This window comes from Callithrix jacchus, chromosome 17, assembly GCF_049354715.1.
Source record: "Callithrix jacchus isolate 240 chromosome 17, calJac240_pri, whole genome shotgun sequence".
NCBI lineage: Eukaryota > Metazoa > Chordata > Mammalia > Primates > Cebidae > Callithrix > Callithrix jacchus.
The window spans coordinates 52,143,851-52,156,293 of record NC_133518.1 but is presented as its reverse complement, the minus strand read 5'-3'; the positions used below and the strand labels follow the sequence as shown (position 1 = coordinate 52,156,293).

Below are 12,443 nucleotides of genomic sequence, written 5' to 3'. Positions count from 1 at the left end.
TTTGAAGAGAAATCTACCAAAGGCTTCAGTAATCTGAAGAAATTTGCTTAAATTTGACAGAAATCTCAAGAATGCTCAGAGCTGTGGCCTCTTTCTTGAAAGGGTTCCTTGACTCCAGCAATGTAAGCCTTATCACTGTGTACTCACAGCTCACAGGACACCTCACTGACACTTATTATTGTTGCTTCGCTCACCCCAGGTATCTGGATGCTTTTGTGCCCAGGTCTCCATTTTCAGTGGCAACATAACCCAGGCCTGGTCAGGGAGAAAAGATTGTTGCTACATGATACTTAGGCAAATGTTCTCACAGTGTATGAGGTCAGAGGGACCATGACCTCTCTTCATTGCTCCAAAGCTGAGCAAAATCAGGCCAGACATAGCCACATTTGCCTTTGATCTGACACCCCCCTCTCCCTTTATAGCAAATATCTGCCTTAATGCTATTACCTCTAGTTATTAGAGTCTTGTCCTTAGAGGAACTCAAGAGCTTCCTTTTTCCAAGCCCCAAGAACTTCCTGGCACATAGCTTTTCCTGATAGCTTCAAAGGCACCCCAGTAGGGGAACACCACAGAGCATAAAGAGAGCTGCTTACCCAACCCACACAGATTGTCTCAAAGGACCTCCATATCAAAGCTCCAAGGCTAGAAAATACCTTGGAAACCATCTCCTCTGTTTCCCTTAGCTGGTGAAACTGAAGCTCAGAAACAGGAAGGGATAGGCCAGCTGCTAGCCCAAAGGGCGACTTTGTGCAAATTAGCAAAGGCACCCTACATAGATGGAGGCACTCCTGAGCCACAGTGAACAGCCTGCTGAGTAGAGAGTCCCAGAGCTCAGGCCCACAGACAGACCCCCTTGTGCATTAGAAAGGGGTTTGCTCAAAATCACAGAAACGAGCTGGCAGAGAACTGGGATCAGATCGACAACCTCTTTGTACAGATAGGATTAACTACACATGGAAAACAAGTAGTTCCTGAGCTCTTGCACAGGATTTCTTGGTCAAAAAGTTTGGATTTCACACTCCATTGCTAAGTCTTCCTTGTGGCCTCTTCAATGATGGAAAGGGGAATGGCAAACAATTGCCACATGTACATTCCTTAGAGACATTTCACACATAGCTGGTGGTCCAGAAAAACCTAGTACCCAGGAGGAGGTTCTGGTAGCCGGGGAAGGGGAAACCCTAATCACCTAGTTCAGAATCATTATTTAAGAAAGCAAGGTCAAATCCCAAAGGTTAGTTTTGTCCTGAAATTGTAAACAGCCAGCATGGAATAGCTATGAGCGAATAGGACATCATTTTAAAGCAACTCATAACGTTTTTCACCACTGTAATACTGCATGTGACTTCTGTGATGAAATAAACATGGCATATTATGAGGGGCAATTTCAGTTGGGATTAGAAGAAACATATACCACAATTTAAGCAACAGGAGACTGTGTCAAAAGTGATTCAGGTAATACATCATCCCCTTTGTTCTATAGGCAGCTTTATTACTCTCATCTTCTCCTTTCATATTCTGAATTTCCCTTTCTACAGAACCTTGGTGATTTCTGCCCTCTGTATTGCCTTGGGAAGACTTCTTGCTGTCCCCTTATGGGATTGGCATGTCTAACCTTTAGGTCGCAGGTCAGCAAACTTTTTCATAAAGGGACAGACAGCACATTTTTTAGGCTTTGGGGCCCATATGGTCCCTGTCACAACTACTCAACTCTGCCACTGTAGCACAAAAGCATCCGCAGACAATATATAAAGTCATGGTTCTATATGCTTGTATTCCAATAAAGCTTTCTTTTTCTTTGTTGTTTTTTAGACAATCTCTCTCTGTCTCTCAGGCTGGAGTTCAGTGGTGCGATCTCTGCTCACTGCAACTTCTGTCTCCCGAGTTTAAGAGATTCTCCTGCCTCAAACGCCTCAGTAGCTAAAATTACAAGCATGTGCCACCAAGCCTGGCTAATTTTTATAATTTTAGTAGAGATGGGGTTTCACTATATTGGCCAGGCTGGTCTCAAACTCCTGGCTTCGAGCAATCTGCCCACCTCAGCCTCCCAATGTGCTGGGATTACAGGTGTGAGCTACCTCATAATCACCCAGCCAGTCTTCTTTATAAAATGGTGGTACTAGATTTGGCTGATCCTTGATCTAGGTGATACTGGGCATCAGTGGGCAGAACCTGAGCTCAACTTACAGACACAAGCTGAGAAAGCCACCAAGAGGCTCCTTAGCAAACAGAAATTAGAAGGTAAGATAGCAGTGGTGGGAAGTCCCTCCTCTGATTCTTCCCTTGACATCATCAAGTTAATAAGAAAATTAAACTGAGAAGATTGATGTTATGCATAAGAAAATGACTTACCTGGAGTATGGATGCTTCATTCTAAGGTACATCCAGCACACTAACTCCCACGGCATCTGAGTACTATGACGTTAATAAACAGATATAAGAGTCTGCTAGTCAGGGTGGTCTCCTTTACATTTTTCTGGTATACAGCCACCAAAGAGAAGGTCCTAATAACAGAAGCATATTTAAGATTTCATGTATCTTGGCTGGGCATGGTGGCTCATGCCTGTAATTCCAGCACTTTGGGAGGCTGAAGCAGGTGGATCAACTGCAGACAAGCAACCTGGAAAACATGGTGAAACCCCGTCTCTACTAAAAATACAAAAATTAGCCAGGCATGGTCGTAGATGCCTGTCATTCCAGCTACTCAGGAGGCTGAGGCAGGAGAATTACTTGAACCCCAGAGGCAGAGACTGCAGTGAACTGAGATCAATCACATCATTGTACTCCAGGCTGGGAGAAAGAGCAAGATTGCATCTCAAAAAAAAATTTTTTTGTAATCATGTATCTTGCATTTATTTAGGCAATTCCATTGAATTATACTTGAATAGCCAGAAGTTTTGTTTTGTATTTTGTTGTTGTTTTTAGGAATGAATAAAACACAAGGAGGATTTCTCAGAGGGCTAGGGTCTGGAAGACATTACACTGACTACTTGCTTCACCCTTTATTGGGAAACAGGAAGCCTCTGCTCCATTCCTGACCAACAGACAGCAGCAGTAAGGCATGATAACATAACCTCAGCCATCACAACTCTTTATTTGCTAATTATCAGAGCCCAAAGTCAGCTTTTTTCTTCATAATTAAAAAATGTTCAGTTTCGGCCAGGCGCGGTGGCTCAAGCCTATAATCCCAGCACTTTGGGAGGCCGAGGCGGGTGGATCACGAGGTCAAGAGATCGAGACCATCCTGGTCAATTTGGTGAAACCCCGTCTCTACTAAAAATGCAAAAAATTAGCTGGGCATGGTGGCGCGTGCCTGTAATCCCAGCTACTCAGGAGGCTGAGGCAGGAGAATTGCCTGAACCCAGGAGGCGGAGGTTGCGGTGAGCCGAGATCGCGCCATTGCACTCCAGCCTGGGTAACAAGAGCGAAACTCCGTCTCAAAAAAAAAAAAAAAAAAGTTCAGTTTCTCAGATTAGGCCATAATTCCTCCAAAGTAAAGTTGGTATTGTATACTTCTTCGTATTATTACACCTTTCCAAGTGTACCTAGAGGTTAAAATAATATAATTGCTAACATCTTGGCAACAATTATTCAATGCCAGGAACTATTCAAAAAGTCGTTCCTCATTTAATAACCTCACAACAACCGATGAGTTGGGAGCTAGTATTATTATTATTCCATATTGACAGATAGTGGCACTGGGGCATAAAGAGGTTGTATAACTTGTCCAAGGTCATGCAGCTAGAGGTGGTGGATCCCAGATTTGAATCCAGGCATCCCAGCCCCAGAGCTTGTGATCTTAACTTCTATATAATGCTGCTTACAATAATGCAACCAATATAGGTAATCAGGAAGTATTTGAGATTGATGTCAGTAGTGACTCTGAGAGGAAAGGAAATAAAACAAAATAATAAGATCTGAGTTGAAAGCTCGGCCAAATTGTGCATAATTGTGAGTAAACTCCTGCTCACTCTCCCCTGAGGTAGAGAAAGTTATACTTTGAGGGCTCCTAAAGGGAGCTGAGCTCTAAGAGTGGCAGCTGCCAGTGAAGAGCTGCAGGAAGAGATGTCTGCAGCTCTGTTAAAAAAAAAAAGCCCCTCCTTCAATAGCTGCAGGCTGGAAGGCCCTGGGAATATGCCTACAGCTGGGAATAGAGCATCCTCTCAGAGCCTTCCCTGAGGGGACAAGGGTAGAACAAATGGCCCCTGGGCCAGCCTCCTCCTCCCCAGTGCTCCTCCCACCCTCACTCATCATTTTTTCATCTCTTCAAGATCCTGCTTCTGAGAAAGGCAGGGAACAAGCACCCTTACTTTCCTGGTGACTGAGGTAAGGGATAGGGTCACCAGAGAAGAAGGAGGGAGGAAAGAGGCACTACCAAGCTTGGCTAGAAATTATGACTTTGTTCATTAGACCACTTGATTTTTCCCTCCTCAGTATCCAGATTATTTCCATTTCCTTTTCCTTTTTCTTTCTTTTGTTGTTAAAATGTCCTAAATTCTATACAGTATTTTCACCTCTCTCTTTGTTCTTTTCTAACATTGACATTTGGGAGGAGACAATGTAGTCTAATTAGAGTTTTAGACTGGTGTATATAAGTTCCATGGTGTATATAAGGAGGGTTATATTTCTATTGTCTGTTTAATTTCTATTGTCTTTTAATTGTGCTTCTGTCATTCAGAAACATAATTATATAATGTTTGTGAGTAATTGGACAGCTTTTAATTATTTTAGTATTATATACCTCCAAAATCATTATATCATGCTAGGAGAAAGTCGTGCGGAAAAAATCTGACTTTTGTTTGACCAAGAATATTTTAAATGGATCCTATTATTTTTGTAAAATCTCTCTGTATTCTTAAAAATAATTTTATCCCTTATTTTTAAAACTTTTTTAACATCTGTTAAATCACTTCCAATGAAATATAGAAAAAAACAGCTTGATTTATTCTGCTGCTCAAATATATAATTTATTTATCATTGCATTCTTTGCCTAACATATTTTTATAATAATAGGATGCAAAGATTCTCTACATCTAATTATTTCAGAGAGTCAAAAAAGCCACACTCTGATCCTGGTTTATCTTTAATCTGCTGCAAAGATAATTTGGCTCTAATTATTGCACATCTCTGGGCTTAGGTTTTTCTTTTTTATAACATAGGGAGTTAAATAAAATAATATTAAAATTTTCTGGAATTCAAGGAATATTTACAGCGAGGCTTATATTTACCAGCAGGCATAACTTTGCCCTTCATTTCTGCTAGAAGGTAACCCTTTCAACCGAGTTTCACATGATAAAAGAAGGGAAGGAAAGCTCTGATAGATTCTAGGAATCAACTGCTGTCCTTAGAAGGAAAAGGAGTCCTTTCTTCTAATCCCTTAGACATACACACTCACACATACCCACCCCAATGCATATATTGTATACAATACAATGTCAGAATGTAAACTTCAACCAATTAAGAAATGTGTATCTTAAGCCACTGGCAAATACTTGATTAAAGGATTGTTTTCTTTACTTAAGGGCAAAAATCCAAAGGCCACAAGCAGAGGGGACCTCAACAACCTATATCTCCCAAGCATTGCTGCTGAGTAGGCTAAGCCATTGAAGGGATCAAATGGAACCGTCACAGAGAAATGCCAGCCTCAGAGGGAATAAACAGCATCTTCAAATTCTACAGCTAGGTTGACAACACAGCATCTCAGCTGGATTTTATGCAAGTCATTTCCACAAAAGACTCAGACATAAGCCTACAATTGGGGCTTCTCAGGCACCCGAAAATAAGATATTTCTCCATGGATTTGGGATATTGAAACAATATGATTTGAATTGGTTTCAGCTTATAACCACACATTTACTAAGAAAACCTCCAAGAACACAGGTTAAGTGTACATATCAATGAATAAGAAAACGGGAGACTTGTCCAGACCTATATAATTGGACCATGTAAAAGGCAAGATAAGTTCTAAGATTCTTTCAACCCTGAGTTGTGCACTAAAAAGAAAGCAAAAATTCACTAGCATGCCAGGTATACCCTGGATTGAACTTGATCATATTAGACCACTTAATCTAGAAATTCAAAACAAAATTCTTGACTCCTGGTTGTATATCTCAACATTCTCTCTTCAACTTAGCTTTCCACTGCCAGCAGGTTTTTGCCTGCAGTATAAAGTGACCAATCTACTGATCAAGAATGAGTCTGAGATAAACTAGATGATTCCCCTGAGCTCATCACCAGCTGAAGAGAAATGGCATTCAGGGGAAACTGAAGCGGAGATGGCAGTGTCCAGGAGTGGAGAAGAAGTCAGAGCAAACAAGTTCCCCTGGAACTTTACCTTGGAAAGCTGAGGTAACAAAAATAAAGACCACTGCACTTTTACTTACATCCATTCCTGGACTGAAATTTTCTCTCCTCTCTGAATATTAAAATCCTATTCGGAAACCTAGTTCACATTCCTTCTCTAAAAGACTTCTCAAACCCACCCATTTCACAAATTGGTTCATTCTCAGAACTCAAAATCTTCTCCTTGCGCTCATCTAGCAGTAATGTTCACACTGTCTTGCACCATCTCTCATTCCTGTTTTGTGACACATGTAACTGTTACCCTATTATTGCCTTTTCACGTATGTGTACCTCAATTCCTAAATTTAATTTTAACCTTCCTGAGGGTAAAGTCCATCATTACTTTGGATTTTTTTCTCTAAGGCAGTAAATTGCATGCGGTGGGTGGTCAATGTATGTCAGCCGATTACATGATTAAGGAACACAAGCAAGGAAGAAAGAAGGAGCTGGGGAAAGGTAATGCAGGACAAAAATATCCCTTAGTAGCATGAAGGTAGACCTTCATTGTGAAAGAAAGGGAATCAAAATTCCATGCAAACTAATAAGAAACAGTAGCCGGTAAACAACTGAGAATGTCTGTTGAATTGAAGAACGGCAGTAACGAAAGAGCAGATGGATACAAAAGATGAAAAGACTAAAGGAAATGATAAAAGAGAAGAAAGTGGAAAAAAGAAGGGGAGAGTGAGAGAATATGGGAGAAGGGGAGAGAGGAGGAGGAGAGAACAATAGAAGAAAGGCAGGATGGAAAGGAAAACAGAAGGAAAGATAAAGGAGTAGAAGGAGGGATGAAAAGAAGAGTAGGGAGAATGGAAAAAAAGAGGAAAAGAAGGAATAAAGGACAAGTCTTACCCTTGTATTTCTGGATCTTCCATTTTTATATGCTTGTTCCCTTTCTGTTTCCAAAATGGCTCTTGGTGTCTTAGACGGCACCCAGCACCTAGTTCCAGGCTCGTTCATGCACCTGCATAAAGCTGTGTGTGAACCACATTCACGGCTGATGTGGTGCTTTACTGGCCAGCAACCACCATCTCCTGCAAGTACAGCACCACCAATCCTGGGAACTCAGCCCCAGAAAAGCTGCATTTCAAGGCTCAGGGTGTAGAATTCAAGGACATTTGGGTAAAAGCCTGGGGTGCCACTGGCCCTCCACCAGGAGTAACAGTGGGAGGCCTTCTCCTCTTATTAGTGCCAAGTTATCACATGACATGCTCAGCCCACTAGCTTCCTGGGCAGCCCATCAGAGAATCAGGGCTCAGAGGTTCCACGGGGCAGGGGCAGGGGAGAACCTTTAAGGATACTCATTGGCACACAGCCATGCCTCCCTCACTGCCAACTCCCTGAGGCGCTGCTATCACTCCTCCTCCATACACCCCTGAAGACCCAGATGCTCAACTCAGAGTGTGCCCTAGACAACACAGGAAGGTTGGATGCCCAAATCTTGGCAAATGCACAACTCTTTGTGGTAATCTTAAAAAAAGAGCCTACCCAAAACTTGCCCGTTTTCTCCCTTTTCTCTCTAACAGAAATGCCACAGTGTGCAAATGTTAATGGATATATTTTTTTAAAAAGAAGTTTGCCACATAGAAGATGTCTATTGATGAGATGAAGAAAGGGTCCTTGATGGAAAAAGAAGGTTTATGCTTTAGGGATGTCCATAAACCCCCAAAATCAGATGCACACAATTATGTGGGTTTGATTTTCAGGTGAGAGAGTCCAGAGATTCTCCAAGGGAACTGTGGCATGAACAATATTTTAAAACTGCTAACCTGTACCCCTGAGGAGAAGCAAAGCATGTTGTCAGAAGATTGCTAATCAGGAAAAGAGTGACTGGTTAATTTACCAAAGACAACTGAGTTTCATGAAAATGTATTTTCTAGAATTAACCTATTTTGCTAGAATTACAACTGAATTTTGAAGTAGGGACTTTCTTCCCCTAGCCCCTCTCATCTTTATGTCTCTGTCTGTGTCCACCAGCTCTACAGCCTGTGTCTGCTAGGAAAGGCCATTTAAACTTGTAACACTTCATTAAGCACATTTCCACCACCATCACAGCTCTCTAAATTAAAGCAAACCAGTTCCAAACAGGCAGGCCTTGGAAATGCTCTCACATCTGCCTATCCAAACTCATGCCACAGAAATAAAATGAGCAGCTTTAGAGGAGATTATGGTTTTAATATACCACATCATTGTCATGAAATTGAAAATATCACTGAAAGAATAACCAGGGATATATGTGAAATACTTAAGCAAGCCCCAATACAGCTCTGCTGGGACGTGAAGAGTGATCTGATTGCTACAGAATAAAATGAAGCTTAGAAAAATCAGGGTGATGCACTTGAGAAACCACCAAAATGAGAAATAATGGGAAACTCTGCTTTACCAAGAAAGTTTTAAAAAGCTGTTTGCAGACTCTGCAGCTGTTAATCACTCTTCACATATGGCATGGCTGTCACCTTTATGAATCATGTTTTATCTTGAAAAGATTTTCCTTTATTACCTTTCCATTTGCACCTTCCTAAGGAGTTGTGAAACAAACAAACAAAAATAGGAAAAGCTCTGAAGTTCTCAAAGCCAGGACCAATATTTACAAATAAAACAAGCAAGAAAGCATGTTAGTTTTAAATTATCTCCAATTTTCTGAGACCAAATATTAGCATCTTCACTTCCAAACTGCAAAAACAGTCTCATCTCTTATTTAAGAAAAAAAAAAAAAAAAACTTCTACTCTTAAGACTTGACCTTGATTGCACCTGAAATCTAACCCTATGTTGGCGAGTAAGAGAATAGTCATATAGCTATTGTTTTAGATGAAAATTTAAACAAATTTGATTCAAGTTAGTGAGTACAGTAGAGCATCAATCTGTGACAAAATGCACCTCAAAAATTAATTTGACGAATGAAGATATACACTATTGAGACATATAAAGATATACATACACAGGAATAAGAAAGGATTACAATCATGTGCTTATAATTTGTCCATTTACTTTTAAAAACAGAATAATAAAGTCACTGTTTAAAAACTCAGCATTCAGGAAAATTTGCCATAATGCTCTCCCTTGACCCAATGATGCCACTTTACTGAAATGTAATATTAACCAAATTTATGGTTCCGATTCACAGATCAAAAAGCAATCCCTCTGCTTTTTTTTTTAATAATAGTTCTCAAAAGTGCTGATAAGAATTAGAATTGTCAGAAACAAAATGTCTAAAAAGGAACAAAGGCTTCCGCTCAGCCAAGAGGACCAGGCAAAATCTATTCATGCAACAATCCTGTGTCAATCTGTCTGTGCCCACTAGCCCTACAGCCTGTGTCTGCTGGGAAAGGCCATTTAAACATGTGACACTTGGTTAAACACATTCTCTCCACCATCATGGCTCTCGAAATTAAAGTCAAACCAATTCCAAATTGGAACTCAAAGATACAAGAGTCAGAACGTGACACAAACTGCGTCATGCCAGTGTCAGTGCCATCCTGTCCCTCTTACCCTTCACTTCCCAAATGGGAAAAACTGTGACCTGTGTCCTACACATGGGAATCAAGAACTTGTGAAGGAGGTTTCCCCCTCCTCAACCCCAGGCTGCTCACTGCCTGCCTGCTCTCAGCCATCCCATCCTGCCATAGAGAAGTCACTTACCACAGATGGGAGGCAGGCAGGGCTGCTCCATCTGGACCCCAGCACTCCGGAAGCTGGAGTGTCTGAAAGGAAATCTCTGGGTGCAGCCTCAGATTCTGATGTGGTGGGTGAGGGTGGGGCTCTGCTTCCATCTCAGCAGAGCCAGCGTGCCTCCCTCCAAAATGTCTGAATTAATAAATGATAACCGCATGGTCAAATCTGTGAAGCGGAGCTGACAGAAACCCTGCTGTCTTCTCAGGAAAGGGGGGCAGTGGGAACTCAGTTCCTAAAGGGTGGCATAGTATATGCTTTGAATTGGGAGTCAACTACCCTAATCACATCACAGAGCTTGAACATTTCTTTCAAGATCATGGAAGGAGGACAATAAGAGGTAGGTGATTGCCATCGTCTCTGCCCCACCAAGTAATTAATCCATAGCTCTCCAACTCCCTAAAGAGTAATTCTGGAAACTAGTGGAAGTGTGATTTCCACCTATAATTTGGTACGTGAGTGAAGGCACTCATAGCAGGTCATCGCAGGTGCTGTTAACCCTATCCCTGCACATCTGGAACATTCCCAAGATTGCACCCACACATGAGGAAATCTCAAATGCTGCTGAACACAAGTAATAAACAATATGTTCTTCAACCCCATCTCCATAAGCCAAATCAGAACAAGCACCAAGCATAATTTTGATGCTCTCAACTCTTAAATCCCCTTGTTTCTCTTCAGGTAAGATTCTTGATAACACTGTGACAGCAGATGGTCATGCTTTTTGTACCTGCCTAATCATTCCAGCTGAGGCTAAATGAATTTGACTGATGGGAATTCAAGAGACTGTGGCTGTCACGTTGGCGCACTGAGATGCAGAGAATCAAAGGTGTTTATGTTTGCCTTAACACCTGTCTTTCTAATATTATGTAGAATGATCGTGCAAAGAATTTTATTTAATCCTTAGTGATTAAATAAAATACTTTGATTTTTATAAGTAGGTAAATGGAACCCACACCATAAGTCATTCATCTAGAAATATATAATCATTCACACCACAAGTACCTACTATGTGCAAGATCCTCACGATGCATAGCAACAAATGTTCTACTACTTAGCTATTTGGCCCATAGTTCCTATTTCAGAATAATAACCCTTGGATTTTTTGAAGCCTATATATGTTTTCTATATAGGTTCCTGGAGATGGCCAAATAAAAATATCCTCCAAGTGCAGAGGTTGGCAAACATTTTCTATTGGGAATCTGACAGTAGGCAGTGCACATCACATCGTCACTATTTCGACTATTCAGCTCTGGCATTAGAGGGTGAAAGAAGCTACATGCAATAACAGGTATGACAGTATTTCTACAAAATTCTATTTACAAAGAAAAAAAGTGTGCATGCTGGGATTGAGACACGTGCTGCAGATTGCTGCTCCCTACCCTATTGGATCTTATTTGACAACAACCTTTTTTGGGCTGCACATTTCAAGTTTGCCTTAATCAGATCTTATTTTACCTCAAACCTCCCCATTCATAGAAGTTAAAAATGTATGTATGAAAGAAAGAAATCACAGGACAAGGAGCTCAGAAAGTGAACTTTTTAACCAGCTACTAGATTTGCTCATAAAACACAGGAAGGGAATCAGAATCACAAACAGAACATCAAAGCAAAGTGGAATAGAAGTTTCCATTTAAGTAATCAAGCCCGAAGTCCCCCAAATTGGGTATTATCCCTTCTTTCCAGCACAGGGACGATGATATTCCTTTAGTAATAGGCAGGTCCCTATTATTCCATCCTATAGAAAATAACTCTCAACCAATACTGCTGGAGACAGCAAGTCTATTTCTGGTCTGCTTAGCTTGGTTGTCAAGTCAAATGCAGGGCAGACATGGACGTGTAGGGTCAGAAGGCAGGTCTGGTCTTCCCTGAGCCCATTCCCTGGGAAGGGGTGGATGAGTAAGGAACAAGGAGACCCACCTGTTTTCCCTGTTTTTGCCTGATTTAGAGAAAAGGAGTTCTTAAAAATAGCCCTAGCAATCTGCAAAACCAACAGGGTTCATCATTCAGAGTGAGAATCTACACTGTTCACACCGGACTGCTGAGGCAAAATCTGAGAATTATCCACAAGAAGCTCACAACTTTATAAAGTATAAGAAACTCAGGTAAAAGGGTTCCCAGGAGGTGGCCCCTCACGGAACAGCACAGATTCCTGCTTGATGTGACGTAAAAAACAGGTACAACTTGCCAGTACAGTCACTGATGCTTGGATCTTCCTGCAAGTGCTTCTCTCCGGAAATGTATTTCTGGTACACAAAGATGCTATACCAAAAAAACTCCATGCTGCCTGAGGTCAGCTGGCAGAGACGCTTCACAGTGAATTTCAGCTTACAATTAAATGACAAATGATCATCTGCACTTTTTGACTTGTTTGGTGATGAGTTGTGCCTGATGTCAAACATCTGGATAGAAACGTTAAAAGTTGTTCAGTGAACCG

At 41.2% G+C, this 12,443-nt stretch overlaps 1 protein-coding gene across 4 annotated transcripts in view; it reads right to left on the bottom strand.

Annotated features, from left to right (window-relative positions):
* The window catches only part of CPNE4 (copine 4), a 514,588-nt gene that overhangs the window by 487,704 nt on the left and 14,441 nt on the right, over window positions 1-12,443 (bottom strand). Inside the window, exon 1 of one of the 4 annotated variants that reach the window (XM_054247156.2) lies at window positions 9,977-10,040. The exons of the other annotated variants lie outside the window; for them this stretch is intronic. The gene's annotated coding sequence lies outside the window, so the exon portion shown is untranslated. Of the gene's footprint in view, window positions 1-9,976; window positions 10,041-12,443 lie in introns of those variants that run through there. 4 annotated transcript variants of the gene reach the window in all.